This window comes from Pleurodeles waltl, chromosome 11, assembly GCF_031143425.1.
Source record: "Pleurodeles waltl isolate 20211129_DDA chromosome 11, aPleWal1.hap1.20221129, whole genome shotgun sequence".
Taxonomy (NCBI): Eukaryota; Metazoa; Chordata; class Amphibia; order Caudata; family Salamandridae; genus Pleurodeles; species Pleurodeles waltl.
In genome coordinates, this window is record NC_090450.1 from 803,115,645 (window position 1) to 803,132,964 (window position 17,320).

A 17,320-nucleotide genomic window follows, 5' to 3' on the forward strand; every position below is an offset into this window, starting at 1 on the left:
GGGTTGAAAGGCCGCTTTAATAGAACAGGTCTGGACAATAAAACCTTGGCATTTAGCCTTACAAAACTAGAAAACACCTCACTAATACATAAACACACCCTAAAAATCTCACCCACACCCTCTACAAAAAACTTACCCCTCATCAATGCCCCCTTTCCATCCCCACCTTGACCCAACCAAACTAGTACCCATCTGTCCTGCTGTCCACCTTCTGTATTTCCCCTTGCCTTTTCCTCCCTTTTGTTCCTTGTCAAAAACTCCCCAACATCTCAACTTTGTGCATCTGTACCCCCCCATCCCCTCAGCATGTCTGTAAAGACCCCGCCACACAGGAAAACCCATCAGGAATTTTCCTGCCCCATCAAAAATGTTGCCCTGTTAACACCAATCCCATAAATTCACGCCCAGCAACTCCGATATCTGAATCCGAAGCTCCAGCAAGTAATGCTTGTTGCCCAAAAAAGATAAATGTACTCCGACCTGTCTAAAAAGTTGTGGATCTCCATGAACAATGTCCCTGTGCTGTAAAACCGAAAAACCCTCAGTCAAACAAAAACCACTCATCTCCCTGTTCACCTTCCTCCGCTGTTTCTCAATACCTTTAAATGAATTTGCTCCCCTCCAAACCCTCCTAGGAACTAATTGTGTCCAAACAATATGTGTCCCCGCCCAGTTCTGTCTAATCCTCAAGAGATCCATCTTCATGGCTTTTAAAAGTTCTATACCCGATAATGCTACCAATTCATTTTCGCCTAAATGCACCACTAATAAATCCGGACACACCCCTTGAAATAATCTATTTGAAAGAAAATACAACAATTCACCCCACCTCATATCGCTTTTACCCATCCAAGAGATCCTAATTCTGGCCCCATCCAAACCCAACTGTCTTCCAAAATGACTTGATGAGGCCTGCTTTTCCGCCCACTGAAAGAACGAATGCCCAACTATCCAGACTGAACAAACAGCTGTGGGAGGGCCAGCTACACAACCTGTAAAAGGCAGAAGAACAGAAAAAACATTACCTAAGATATGAGACAAATTAACAACATTCAACAATCCTCAAACAGACCCGTCCTAACTTAGCGCTGAAAACACTGAGACTTCCAGCGCCCCAAATCCATTATTGCCCTGTCTGAGATAATCCCAAATCAATCTGCTGCATAATGAAACGAACCGCATCCTCCCGCCTTTTGTTAACAACCAAAACCCATCCTGATCTTCTAACCGCCCCTGATTCAATTAATTCAGACCACGTCTGATCGTAACTTTTCCATGTAGAGGGAGCTATTAACTGCTGAATCATCTCCATTATCCTCACATTCCCATCTCCCACAATGCCCCAGGAACTGGTGTCTTCTGTGCGTCTGCTCCCGGTGCAAGCCCATGGAATCTCCAACGCAAACAAGATAGCGCATCAGCAATATCATTATTGACACCTGGAACATATCTGGCCTTGAACATTATATTGATCTTCAAACAAGTCAATAAAAACAATCTCAGAAGACGTAAAACTTTTTCATCCTTAGCTTTCTGGAAGTTAACCAAGTTCACCACTGTCTGATTATCCACGTTGAAAATCACATTCCTGTTAGCTAATGTGTGACCCCAAATAAACAATGCCACAACCAATGGGAAAAACTCCAAAAATGCAATGCTATAGTGGGCCTCCTTCCATGCCGGCGGCCAAACCTCCGCAGCCCAATGCCCGTCCCAAAACACTCCAAAACCATGTGCACCGGCTGCATCAGAAAAAATCTGAACTTGCCAATACCAATCTGCATCCTCCACCAGCATCGTGACTCCATTCAAATCCTGTAAAAAGGCAATCCACATCCTCGCGAACACTTGCCTGCAGACGAATGTGATGGTGAGGCAAAACCGCTCCACTAATGGCAAAACCTTACCTTCTACAAAAAGCTCTTCCAAATCTTACAACCTAGCAAGAAAAATGTAAATGCCCAAGTAAGCATTGAACCTGCCTCAACTTCAATTTAGGTCTTTGGACTACCCAATCAATAACTGCACTTTGTCACTAGGCAAAAGTACTTCCATTCTTTGCGAATCCAATTCAATGCCTAAAAAACTCAAACAATTTGTAGGACCTTCAGTTTTTTTCAGGCGCTAGAGGAACGCCTATCTCAAGCATGACTCTGAAAACCCAACAACGCATCCTCACAATCATGTGATTCAGATGCACACGCTGTCAACGAGTGTGGCTACAGTGTTGCGTTCGCCGACGAAGGCAACATCGGCGAAGAAGAGACAAGCGTTTAAAGAGACAGCAACAGGAAGACTATTAGCCATCTTCAAGTGCGGCTACAATTTTTCCGTGGCTGAAGACGGAAATGCCATTGGCGAAAAGGCAAGCTTTAAAGTAGACCTTATTGGGAAGGATATTGCCGTATACGAGCAGCGATCAGCTATCAGCTAAGGCCGTCAACAGCAGAAAAACAAGCATTGGCAAAAGCAAATATATTAAGAAAAAACAAGCATTGGCAAGGGTGAATCTATTTAGTAAAAAAAAACAGGCATTGGCAGTGACAGATACTCAAGCATTGGCAGCACCAAATACGTTGCATTCAGGTTTTGGTGAGGTGCAGAAAGAAATGGGGGAGCCAGTACTGTAGACAATGCTGATGTCACATGTGCCACCGAGACCGCCACTTAAATTATTTTAGGGCAGTTTCCCTTTACCACATGACTGAAGTTTGTCAGGAAAATATAGCACCTGATTGGGATGACAGGCATTTTTGGTATTTATTTTTAGTGACAACAGTGATGAGAAGGAAAGGGGAGTTCACCCAAGTGATCTGAACATACAGTACATTGATGATGATGAGTATGACAATTATTAGCGGAGACTAATTCAAGGCCGTACCTCTGAGAAGTTGATACAAGTACCTTTACATATTTTTACATCACTGCAGAACATAGTTGCAGATATTTATAATAGGTTACTACTGCATCTGAAACAGAGGGAAAAGGAGAACAACGTGACCTCTCAGCTACCAATTTTGCATCCAGAAAAATATCAACAAAAGGATAAGGAAGGGCAAAGGCAGAAACAGTCAAAGAATGGGAGTCTGGAGGAGAGCGTGCCGGATGATGAAGATGATGATGATCAGGTGAATCAATTGATTCATCCTTTAATAGCGCAGATGATGATGAAAGTAAAGCGGAGAAGGATGATTATATGCAAAGCTGCCCGGGACGCCTGAAAGTGATTCAGAATGGAGCAATTCAATGCTCCTAAGGGTGCCAGTCCGGAACCTGTGAAACTTTATTCTTCCCAAGATGAAATAGGGAGATTTCATTCCCAATAGAGGCGGCCTCGGAGTGTTTTAATCTGCCAGTCTCTGTTGCAGAGAAATCATATTTTCTGTTGGATTTTTAAGGGGAAAACGAGGTCTATTCCCATATTGCAGTATCTATGGGAAGAAAGTTTGTCTGTGATGCAGAATCAAGCAACTGCTTTGGTAAATCTTTCTAAAACTGAGAGAAGGTACAAAGCCACGGAGGACCAAGTGGCGTGTATTATGAATCCGATTTGAACTGACTAATATCGGCAGCAGCCCAGCACAGGTCCAGAAATCCATTATCGTCATGCACAGCGCCCACACAAAGGGTAGTAAATGGGTTTCGATGGGTAAGAGAGTTAACGTGCTAGCAGCTGATGCAATTAAAACTTTACAGCAGTTGAAGCTCGTTATGAGAGGCAGTTATGGAATGATCTGGGCATGCTACTAGAAAAGTTGCCAGAGGAAGATATGGAAAAAGCAAAGGCGATATTAAAGGATGGAGAGCTAGAATCGGCATTGTTAACAGATGCGACCATGTACGCGTCCTCATGCGCATTTAGGCAAGTGGGAAATGCAAGTTATGCGAAGGTATGGCTGGTTGAAAAGTATGAATGAATGAATATGCCTTTTGATGGTAAAAATTAATTTGTCAGTAAGGTGGATGAGGTACTTCAATCGATAAAGACAGACCGACAGCGTTGTATGCTTTGTATACTGCAAGGAAGACAACCGTATAGAGGTTAGAAGAGGAAATTCTTTAGACAAGGGCAGCAGGAATACTATTTTCTCCCTACAGGCGGAATGCAACCTATGGGCAGTACAGTTTATACTGACAACCAAATAACAAAGGCAAAGAGGGACAAGGCTACAGACGAAATCAAGGCAGAGCAAGAAGAGGAAATTAGCCTTCCAGGTACGAGGACAAGTGGAAGGTCATGATTATCTAAAGATTGCAGTTCCCGACATTCAGCTGCTGGTTGGGGGAAGGATGCAGTTGTATTACAAGGAATGTAAGCAAATAACAACAGACAAGTGGGTGTTCGATATTGCCAGGCAGGGACATGTCCTGGAATTTGTGGAGGATCCACCACTACCCTCACAATAAAGGAAAGGCACAAGCATTTAGGAGAGTTACGAAAGGAAATATTGAAACTTTTCAAGAAAGGAGCAATAGAGAAAGTGCAGATAGAAGCGATCTGCAAGAGATTTTATTTACGGTTCTTTCTCATATTAAGGAAATCAGGAGAGTGGTGACCAGTACTGGATTTAAGAGAATTAAACAAGTAGATAAAGCAACAAAGTTTCTGCATGGCCATATCATAGGAGATTGTCTTTCTTAAGGAAAGGAGATTGTCTCAGCACCATAGGTCTGGACGATGCATATTTCAACATACTAATTCACAGAAATCACCAGAGGTATCTCCGTTTCATGGTTGCATGGTAACACAACCAGTTCAAACCCCTACCCTTTGGTCTGAGGTCAGCCCTGCAAATCTTCCAAACATGTGTGGCTCCTGTGGCACCATTTATAAGAAGGAAAGGTGGTATGGTGTATATATATCTAGAAGAGTGGTTGGAAAAAGCTGCCAAATGAAGTCAAAACATAGTTCTTATGTTTTTAGGACTCGCAATAAATACCAAAAAGTCAGAGATGGAACCAAGTTAGGATTTGGGTTTTTTAGGAGCACGACTGAAGATGGTGAAGGGAATGGTGTACCCGTCACAGGAAAGAGGAAGGAAATTGATGATTCAATTGAGGACTCTGTCTAAAAACGTGAGGATGACGGTAAGACTATTAAAGGCAGTGTTAAGAACAATGTCGTCATGTATTCTGTTGATACCCCAGTGCAGACTTTGAATGAGGGTGCTTAAAAAGGAGTTAGCCAGACAGTGGCAACAAAAGAATGGAGATTGGGACAATGTCAATGTTACTCAAAGTATGAAAGAAGCACTTCTCTGGTGGTTGAGAAGCAGCAATGTGTTCAGGGGGCAAAGTTTACAAATAGGGAGACTGCAAAGATACCCAACTACCGATGCTTCAGTGAGAGGTTGGGGAGCACATGTAGCAAACAGGGTAGTTCTTGGGGGTTTGGTCAAAGGAAGAGGAAAAAGTTACACATAAACGTGCTGGAGCTCAGAGCTGTGCGGTTGCCATTAGCAGCTTTTCAGCGGTTAGCAAGAAACAATTGTGATGGTGCGACAACACAATGATGATGTATTACATACAAAAACAAGGAGGAACAAAACCGTTGATCCTGTCAAAGGAAGCACAGGAACTTTGGGAATGGGCCATTGCTAACAAGGTATCATTGATGGCAGAGCATGTGCCTGGGATAGACAACGAGTAGGCAAATCATTTGAACAGGCAACATTTCAATATTCATCAATGGGAAAAAGACTCCACAACTGAGTGAAGTCTTTCTGAAATGGAGAAATCCAGATTAGGATATGTATGCCACGAATCGAAACAGCAACTGTGAGAATTTTGCAAGCAGTTGGTATTGCCTAGGGACTCAAGGCAATGCATTCACAATCAATTGGAGAGGGAAATTCATTTATGCATTTTTTCATCAATACGCCTAGTAGCAAGGTTATTGTGCAAGTTGAAGCAGGAGAGCTGCGTGGAAATTCTTGTAGCACCAGCGTGGTCATGGCAAAAATGGAATGCAGACCTGTTGGCGATGTGTGTCTGCAGGCCGGCACGGTTCAGAGTGAATGTGAACCTGCTGTCCAAGGACAGTGGCCAAGTTTTCCATCCCAATCCATAGTCGTTACATTTGAAGGCATGGCTTATCAAGACTTACAGTTCGGATACTTGAGATTGCCAGAAGATTGTAATACTGATGACGGCAAGGGCTCTTTCATCAGTCAGAACCTATGATATGAAATGGAAACAATTTGTGCTTTGTGAATGTGAGCAACAGTTAGAACCAATACACTTGGAAGCGCTTGAGTTCTTGCCTTACTACATGTAGCTAAGTCTGGGTTGATGTACTGATTAGTGAAGGTTCATCTGGCAGCAATCTCACGATTTCTTAAAAGACCAAATACAATTTTACTATATTCTCAGAATAGTCCGAAAATGTATAAGCGGTTTGTTTAGAGACTTTCCTCCAGTTGAAAAATTAGCGCCTGAATCGGAGTCTTGGCAGGGTTCCTAAAACCTCAATTTGAGCCAATACGCGGACTGTTGTTAAAGCATTTAACATGGAAGACCGCCTTTTTATTGGCAATAACATCTGCAAAGAGAGTAGGGCTAATGCAGGCTTTAAGTTTCAGAGAGACATGTTTAAAGTTTACAAAAGAGAATGTGACACGTATGACAAACCCAAAGTTTATACCAAAGGTACCGGCTGTTTTTCATTTAAGGCAGAGGATACCATTAACAATATGTTTTGAGAAGCCTTTAACAGCAGCAGAAAATACGCTACATTCTTTGAGCATCAGACTGTGTCTAAAGTTTTATTTACAGGATACCAAACGCATAAGACAGACGGATCAACTGTTTGTTGCATATGGTTTGGGAAATGAAGGAAAGGCAGTGTCCAGTCAACTTAAGATAGATCGGTGTATGTATTGCTACAACACAAACGTTGATGAACAGGCTACTGACAAGGAGGGTCAGGGCACATTGCACTGTCCTAGAGGAAGGGCAGCATCAACAGCTTACTTGCAGTAATATCTTTGGAGGATATTTGTAAAAAAGCGACATGGAGGACAACGCATGCTTTTGCAAAGCAGTATTGTGTGGACTTGCAAGTATGCAAAGAAGCATAAATGGGACAAGTAGTTTTGAGAAATTTATTTGTGTATGGTAAGCCTAATTTATTCATTCCGCTATCCAAATAATGTAAATGGTTCACTTCTATGTTAATCTGTTATTCAACATGTGAATTTATACAAGATCAAGTGCTGGAGAAGGAAATAAGTTACTTGCCTGTAATTCGGGTTCTCCAGCATTTGTATCTTTCAAATGTTCACGTGCAGCCCTCAGGCTCTCCTTGGATGAGGCTTTCAAGTATCAGGGGAAAGAAGTAGGAACTGGTTGTTCAGAAAATCTGACAGTTAGTTCAGTGGGAGATCAGCTGGAGGTAGAGCATTTTGACTAGCTGCAGTTTGGACCATAAATAGATGAGGATGGCTTGCAAAAGATGACTGTTGGTTTATGATGGTATGTTAAAGGATGAGTATGTACTGCTGTTGGAAAATAATCCGGGGGGTTCCCAGTCTGAAGACAAGGGAATTATTCAAGCATGTTAATCTATGAAAGATATCAATGCTGGAGAAGTGAGAAACTTATTTCCTTGTATGCTTTTGAAGGTCCCATACAATAAATCATTTCCTCTTTGCTGCTTAGCAGTTTCACAGACTTGACTCTCTGGTTTTCCAAATGATGTCCATACATCATTGTGGGTGGTTCATTTACCTAAAGTTTAAGACTTCAGGAGCAATGCTGCCCTTTTAGTGGCATAGATTCCTGGTGCCTGGCTTGGCCCTGGTGCATCTCTAGACTTGGAAATGGCAACAGTTTCTTGTGCTGGCCGAGAGAGTCATTAGCCTATGTGTGAACAGTCAGAGTGAGCTTCATGTGGTACCTTGATATTTCTATACTGCATTTGGAGTGAGTGGGACTGGGGGACGAGCACATGCAAATGTTCCTTACTTAAATGACCCACAGGGTATTATTGACCCATGACTCTATGGTGCTATCTGGAGGCGTAATCTGTCAATTTTTTTGTTTTCCTGTTTTGGGAGTAAATAACTCTGTGAGACTTTTTTTAGGCAAAGATGTCTTCCAGAATTGTGTGATCAAGCTCCTGCTTGGTTTCTTGCTTATTGTGTCAGCAGTGCTGTTGAAGCCTCCTGGAATATGTGTGGGTGTTAACTTGATTTTGTTCCTGATGCCATACCTTTTATGCCCTCCTTGATTGTTCAGATACAGTGATTTGATGTTGTCAATCAGGACCTGCGACACCTTGCTTTTATGTTGGTCTGATAGACTTTAGAACCTAGGAAAATCAAATGCAGCATACGTAGATGACTGTCTGTTATAGGTGGCACCAGGGTTGATTAAGTTTTCCATGTGCACCAGTAGAGAAGGTATATGTTGTTACGGTCACTGTGGGTTATAGATCTTCAAAACATGTGGCAGCCTTAAATGATGTGGTGTCCAAAGCTGCATGTCTTTCTGTATAGTCTGATACAACAACTGAATCTTCATCTTTCTGTTATAATGTTACAAGTTCATGTTATTGAGAGTGTTTATATGTATGGAATAATAGAATTATATACGCTTTATATTCTGATACTGTCTGTTGGCTCCACCTCTGGCTGTGTTAGTTGTGTGTAGGTTCCTTCTAATTTATGTGAATATATTTCCTACAACATATTTGCCTTCTGTCAGACCCTGTGATCACATTACCATGAGTATGTGATATCAAGAGTGAATGTGGAAGAACTGTGTGTTCTGTGTTAAAGGTGGAAAGACTAGATCCAGTTATTCTGGAGGAGGAAGCCTCACTCATGTAATGTAGTATGCTTTATCATAGGCTTCCTCATCACACCCTGGTAAGATGGCAGTCCCAGGGCAGCCGAACCTCATGAATATGAGTGAGTTCCAGATAAAACAAATCCTAAATAATTACAGGTTTCCAGATAAAAATACCTTAGGGTAATCCTGTAGAATTCCCTTTATTAATAGGTGCCCCTAGATATGTTTAAAAGAACTGAGATAGATGTTTCTGGGCACTGTGACCCCGACATGTATATTTTTTGCTGAGAGGAATGCTTTTAGGAATTATGACCCTCACAACTATTTTCGGGCCAACATGTTTCTGCCCATTAAATAGCCTAATACATGGGCTCAGGCATTCATCAGGGCTAATAAAGTAGAGATAGTAAATCCTTCCTAACTGAAGTAACACCTCTACATGCAAGTGATGCAAGGAATTCTTACCTTGCCTGCAAGGAGATGACCACCCAAAGTGGGAGGGTACTTTACAACATGGTCAGATGCCAGCGGGGACAGCTCAGTTAGTTTACCTAAAGCGATCTCCTGTATGCCAGTGTTTTGCAGGCAAGGAGATCACTGTAGATAAACCGATAGACACCACTTCTTGAGGAATGTGTGACTACAGGAGCCGTTCCCTCTGTATTTGACCATGTTGTAAAGTACCTGCCCAAGTTGGGTGTGAGGTTTAAGCATGGAATGCAGCTCAAAGCGATAAATGACTTTGTTTCTTTAAGCATTCAAAGTGTAGGCTACAAGGGGTGTAGCTTTCAATGGTTCAGCAGGTTCAGTGGCACAGGGACCCAGTCATTGGAGTAACGCAAAATGTTGGGGTTGCCCTTGCAGAATGTGATGAAAGCCCCCCTTATATCTCACAGATACTCATTGTCCCTTTTGCTGCAGGAGCCTATGTTACGTCCCTGGTCCCAGTGGTCTGAGGGACCACTGCACCTCCTAGACTTGCTGTCTTTTACTGCCTAGCCAGGACAGTGGGGTGACATTATCCTTTTTCGCGTCACCCTTACCCCATCATTGTGTGTTAGCACTGTATCTGCACGACATCAGTAAATTTCTAAACTGCAATGCTCAAGTTCCATTACCGGACCATAAGTAGCTCACCCTCCCCTTTCCCTACTCAGCACTGTAAAGACAGTTATTGTATTGATGTTGGACACAGCTGAGCACCCCTAAAACACCTGTCCCACCCAGCCTGAGGGACAGTGGTTCTAAAGTTAGAGTAAACACCAAGTGACATGGAGTGTTTGGAAATGTTGAACCCCAAGAACTCCCTACACACAAGATTTTGCTTTTCATGGGGCATCCACTGTATATGCTCCTTCCTAAGAAGGAAATCACAACACAAACCTCAGAACACATATACAGCTACACCAAAAGAGCAGATCTGATCACTACATATTTATAAAGGCCTGGGAAACAGTCAGCTGTTGAGCACGTATATGTATAGTGTTAAATAGTTTTGGCCAGGTTTACACATTCCGTTGGTCTACAGCACTCCGGCACCCATGTGACACATTGTAGCCTGTGTTTGGGTCGAGCCTATTTGACAGTGCAAGCTGTCTGGTTGCAAAAGACATATTGTGGGCCTACCAAGAACTTACAGCGATTTACAACCCGTCCATAGCTTACTGTTGGTTGGATTATTGGCACTCTCATTTGCTTGTTTCTTGTTTGATGGGTTTCTTTGTCCCAGTCTGTCCATCTTATGTTAGTCCCTCCCCTGGTGCAGTGTCTTTACTATTTTTCTGATTGCTTGGCTTCCATACTTCCAGTGCTCACTTTTAGGGAACATTTTTTTCTCTCTTGTGATTCTCCCCTCTCAGACTCCCTCCCTCCTCGTTCTGTGTTGGTTTGTTGCTCATGCGTTTCTCCCCCTCCCCCATATGTCGCTCTCCCTCATGTGTACTTCTCTCGTCCTAATGCCCACTTCCTGTTGTTTGCCTTCTCCTGCTCTTCTATTACCTCATATGGCCACAGTCTTTTTTTTCTTCTTTAAATATTTTCTTTATTTTTGCTTACTTGATCAGATCAATGGAAAGCTGACCACCCAACACAGAAAAAGCCAACATTTCCTAAAATCAAGCACAGATTGTCATGCTAATCAACACAAACCACTCGTAAACTAACCCCACACTTAATTAATCTCTCACAAACACCATACACATTATATACAATTGTTGTATTGTGTTCACAGTACTGTTAGAGAGGTGGCCTAGTTAGAGAATATGCAACAATGTAGAAATGGTGGTTATAAAAGAGGAAAGTGTCTGCCATGAATCCAAACAGGAACTTAGATTAACAGTAAAGAAACAGAACAATTTTCATGAGCCATTAAAAGGGAATAACACAAATTGCAGGGTACATAGTACAAACCTGGCTCAATAACATGAACCTTGACAGCTTCAAACTCCAACTCTCACTGAATGCCAAATCACTTCGATTCACCCAGGATGCCAACCTCTCCCTCGAGGAACACATTGCGAAAAAAACAAAGACAGTTTTGGGCCAGCTCTTTCTCCTGAAGAAAATCAAACTGTTTTCTGAAAATGCCTCTATATTGGAAGTTTAAGCCCTTGTACTCTTGCATCTGTGTTGTGGTAGTGCCCTACTCATGATCTCCTAGACTCTGCAGTGACACTCCTTAGGATCATCCTACACACTGCAGCACATCTCATCCAAGACCTGAAAATGTATATCACATCACCCTCATGGAACTCCATTGGCACCCTCGCCAGCCCACACCATCTTCAAAATCAGCTGCATCATTAACAAAGCCATTACAACAAGCACCCTACTTATCTTGCTGACGAGCTCATCATCTCTAGTGGTTCTCGACACAACCATAGCCAGGACACTATCAGACTGCAGACTAATAAATGTAAAAACGAAAAACCAATAGGTCTTTCCCATCTATGCACCTAGAATCAGAAACTAGAACAACACACCAGTATCCATTGGGACCACCCCAACGATGATCCGATTTAGGAAAGAGTTAAATACTCACCACTTTAAATAACATGGCTTCCTTTTCTATTAATCCCAGAATTTAAGCTTACCTGTGACCCTGTACAGCGCAGTGCTGCCTTCTGGCTTGGTTTGCGATATAGAAAGAATATAGCCATAAATGCATACACTGTACTAGGAAAATATTTGTCAAATAAAATTGTAATCTATTTGAACGTACAGATGATCTATGTATTATCAACTTCACCCATTATGGTGTTATGAAAAATACATATAATTACATTCTGTAGCACTACTGTTATCCTCCTCTGCACTCCTGTATGTTTGAAAGTAATTCCAATTTATTGATCATCTTTCCTACTATATTGGATACAGTGTCCCTCACTTCAGTTGAATTGTGAAAATGTATTTAAATTACTCCATGGCAACCATTCTTCTGTATTTCTATAATTGAAATGTGTGTTAGCACTATACAAAGGCAAACATTGTTTTAGTGATGTAAAACATCTGCACTGTGTTCTGACCAATCAGTGATAGGCAGTGACCTGCTGCGGCCACATTCGCTTTCAGTTGTACTCTTTACCCACTTCTAGTCAAATGCAAAACGTTGTATTAAATGCCTAAGGGGCATATTTACAAGCCTCTTATGCTGTAGTAACAAGGTGGCGTTCAGCTTCTTCTTTTGGTTTAACGTTGCCTTGTAAATATACCACCTCCCCTGACGCAGTTTTCTGCAGCAGAGGGGTGTGCAATGGGTGTTGCTGTGGGGGTTCCACCGCAGCATCCATTGCTTTTTGACACTGCCCCAGATTTATAAGGAAAGGTAAATCTGAGACAGCGCTAAAAACTAATGCCCCAGGTGGCGTTTGAGTGGCGCACCGGGGAGACATACTTTTATTTTGTCTCATTTTTGCTTTTTCTATGTGTTTTGCATTCTGCAGCGCACATAGAAAAAGCAAAACACCACTAATGATTGTTTATGTGCAGGAAGGTGTCCCTTGTTGCACATAAAGTCATTAAATAAGGGCAATTTGTTACTTCTATGTGGGCTGCATTCTGCAGCCCACATAGAAGTAACAAATCGCCGTTACTGATTGTTTATGTGCAGGAGGGGGGACCTTCCTGCACATAAACAATCATTCCCTGCAACGCAGGCACCCTTGCACTACGGTTCAGGGGAGCCTGCGTTGGCGCTAGACAGCTAAATTTAGCGCCCGTGCTAGGGGGAACACGGGTGGTGCGCCATATCTTTGTAAATACGGCACATTCCTGCGTTTCTGAAGTGATGCAGCGTTGCGCCACTTTCTTGTAATTATGCCTCCAAGGGCCGTATTTATACTCTGGTTGCGCCGAATTTGCGTCGTTTTTTTCGACGCAAATTCGACGCTAAACTAACGCCAACTAACGCCATATTTATACTATGGCGTTAGACGCTTCGGGCGCCAAAGTGCCCGGAGTGTGCGTCATTTTTTAGCGTGAACCCCTTCCTTGCGTTAATGATATGCAAGGGAGGCGTTCCCGTCTTAAAAAATGACTCCCAGGCCTTTACGTGGTATTTATACTCCCGGGCAAAAATGACGCCCGGGAGTGGGCGTGGCCAAAAACGGCGCATTTGCGCCGCTTTTTAACGCCTGGGTCAGGCATGGCGTTAAGGGACAAGTGGGCTCAAAATGAGCCCAGAGTGCCCTCCCCTGCCCCCAGGGACCCCCCCTGCCACCCTTGCCCACCCCAGGAGGACACCCAAGGACGGAGGGACCCATCCCATGGACATTAAGGTAAGTTCAGGTAAGTATTTTTTTTTTTTTTTTTGTGGCATAGGGGGGCCTGATTTGTGCCCCCCTACATGCCACTATGCCCAATGACCATGCCCAGGGGACAGAAGTCCCCTGGGCATGGCCATTGGGCAAGGGGGCATGACTCCTATCTTTACAATGATAGGAGTCATGTTGATGGGGGATGGGCGTCGAAAAAAAATGGCGCAAGTCGGGTTACGACGATTTTTTCGACGTAACCTGACTTGCCCCATTTTAAGACGCCCATACGCCATTTTCCCCCTACGCCGGCGCTGTCTGGTGTACGTGGTTTTTTTCCACGCAAACCAGGCAGCGCCGGTCTGCTTGCGCCGGCTAACGCCATTCCATAAATACGGCGCCCGCATGGCGCTTCAGAATGGCGTTAGACGGCGCTAAATTTTTTGACGCTAAACTGCGTTAGCGCAGTTTAGCGTCAAAAAGTATAAATATGGGTCCAAGAGTGTGAATTGAGATGATCTATAGGGGCATGAGATGATCATCCTCTTTTTAAAATGCTAAGGAACTCCGATGACCACACCTAGAGGAATATTTAACTGCGAACTCCGACAAAACCTTTCATAAACTTATAGTTGCTTCAAAGGTAGTAACCTAGCAAATGTGAACGACACTAGTAACAAAATGAAAGGAAGCGAAACGTGGAGGGGCCTGAGAAGGATCTAGACTTGAAACGATTTAAAAATCCACTTTTGTGACAAGCCAGCTCTGTGAATTGATGTATCTATGCGAACTGAAAATTGCATATTATAAAAATAAAAAAAAAATAACCTATTGCAGACCGCGCATGCAACCAATATGTCTTGTGGTGAAGGAAAAAAATCAGGAAAACATGCCCTTTACTCACCATTGCGCACAATCCTAGGCAAGGAAGCTGAAATGCGAAACATTGGCGTTTGGGAAATAACACATTCTTTTTACATCGCCGGGAAGTGAGCAGACCTGCAGTAATCTTCATCAGAAAAATTAAAAATGCAAAGCAACTTCTAGCGAAAATCCGGGCTCGGATGGTATTTCTGCAACTGCTTCCACGTGCGCCGCAAGTGTTTAATTGGAAAACAGACACTTAGATTCAGTGTCAACTTCCAAACAAAATCTGATCTTCCAACTCCATTCAGTGGCGTCAGAACTGCCTCTTCGATGCTCTCTGCGTCAGCAATGTTTGCTCGTGTGGAAATTCTGTCCCTGCATTTTGTGTAATGTTCTCCTCTTCCTCCCCCTGACTCCCAAAAAGTGTTACCTCACTGTGACCTATGGGAGCCCTTAACCCGCTGTAAGGTATGCTGGCCCTCTGTTTTCCAGATGTGGGCAGGAGTTGCCATGGCCTATCCTGGCCTCTTGAAAAGTGGCAGGGTGACAGGATGGAATCTGCAAGTGGTAATGGTGCTGCTGCAAAAGCGGTAGTCTACCACCTACATCATTAGACGTGGCATGCATGCATAAGGCTTCTTCAGGTGATTGACACAAAGGCAACGTGAATAACTTCACTCCCTTTTCTAAAACTTTGCCGTGAACCCGACGAACCCGAAGGAACCCGAGCAGATGCACCAGTAGCACAGGTAACTATTTGCTACTGTATTCTAAATCAGATAACCCTATGGAAGCTTCAATGTTCGCATCTTCCTTAGATGCACTTTGAACCCACCCTCCTCCAGGGTAAGTCATGTTAGATATTTTGACTATGTACTTACCTTAATATAAGAATCTCATGGATTCTCTACTTGGGCTTAAGGCACACGCACCCTTTGGCTGAGGGCGAAACCGAACATTAATGTGGTTGATGGATACCTAACCAAATGTATATTCGAAGGATGCCAATGTGGAATTTGTAAAACCACAAGGACCTATGAGATACCAATGCTGGAGCATGCAATTTCAGACAGGAAACGTTATTAGTAGGTCAAATTAAACTCAAGTCAATACTGTCTGACTGCCCTGTGACAAAAAGGGTCTGAGGCTCCTGGGACCCTCCTACTGTGGTTGAGGACATTTCTCACTAATGCTCTGCGGTCCATCCTATTAAGGTTCTGCAAACAGAGCTAAATACAACTCTTCGCGCACTTGCCACTCAAGGTAGCAAGGAGGAGCAGTTACAGCCTTCCCAGGGAGGTAGCGGGAGAGGGCGATGAAGGCCAGAGCTCAAGTGCACATTTTAGTGTCCGTTCTCTCTGGTGCATACCAGGCACCCCAGTTTAGCTGCTAGATTCTGTAGAAGAGTGGGCAGTGTGGTGGGAGGGCACTGGCTCCTGTCTACACACCGCCAGCTCCTCTCCTGTGTAAGCGACGCTGCAGACATGCTCAGGACGACTGTCACTGAGGTAACTGGTGCGGCAGGCCCACACAGCAGCTCCCTTCCTAAACAGCAAAAAAAAAAAAAGGGAGCACACTGCCTCACACTCCAGCAAAAAGTTGGCCCCAATGCATCTTGGTAAATGCAGTCAGATTCGTTTCACATTAACAAAAGTAATCAAAGTCTTTCACCTTAGTAGGTGCAGCAATTGCTGTGGATTTTAAATCACTGAGGTAACTGGTGCGGCAGGCCCACACAGCAGCTCCCTTCCTAAACAGAGCTGGCTGTCCTGACCAGCTATGAAGGGTGTCCTGGGGTCACCATTACAGCGCCCAGGCTGAATCCTTTGTGATTGTGTCATCTGGCAGATGCAGCCTCCAGACAGATTGGGAAATCTCGCTTTGATGTCAACACAATCTCTCCTCACGTCTGCAATAGCAGCACCTGTCTCTCAGCCCACAGCACTCTGCAGTATGCACAAGTAGTTACTCTGATACAATGTTGTTTCAGCTTACACAGAAAACTGCACAAAGCAACCGTAGGGAACCTGTTCATGACGTGTCAGTCCTGGCTTCGCTGTCTGGAGAAATCATCTTTCTCTAGATACTTCTTACACTACAAACATGCAGGGTTTCTTCGCTTCCTGCATGGCCACGGACACATTCCCTCTCTCAGCAGGCAAGCTTCCAGGCACTTGAGGCAGACCCTTTGTTTCTCCAGCAGAAAGAGCAGACTTCAGGTTCTGTCCCCACGCCTCTGGGAGCCTGGCTGGAAGGCAAATACCAGCCCTGGTTGCACAGAAGCTTTTCTAGTGCTTGAGCACAGCCTTCCTTGGTGAAGAAGATTGTGGGATCGGAGTAAAGTGGGTGAATCAGTGATTAATTTGTAAATAAAAAGGTGCTGGTGCTCAAAGCCCTGCTCTTAAACACGCAGCTGCTGCAATTAAATGTGTGAACATGGAATACTGAGGCGGCGTAATCCTGAAGCCATCTCGGTCTCTTCAATCCATATAAAGCCACTCCCCGCCCCTTCAGCTCACTCTTGCAGCTTTCTGCTTTCTCCCTTTGTGACACTTTTTCGTTTTTCCCTTCCTCGGTCTTTCCCATTTGTGTCTTTTGCTCGCAGCAAATGCTTGAGGCAGAAGAATAAGCCCCGGCCCTCAAAAATAAGTGCCGGTGCTCAGCAAGCACAAATTAAGCACTGGGGTGACTGTATCCCACTTCTATACACATTTTCCAGATAGGGGATGTGGATCCCCAGTCTATGGCTTTGGGTTTGGTTTAGGTTGGTTCTTTTTCAAATGTCATTTTCAGGCTTCTATTCATGCACAGTGCTTGTGCAAAGTGATAGTTTTCAAAGCAGGTAGTAGTGCGGCTGGCTCCAAGTAGAAGAATCCAAAACACTTGCACAATGAAGTGTGATTACTGTG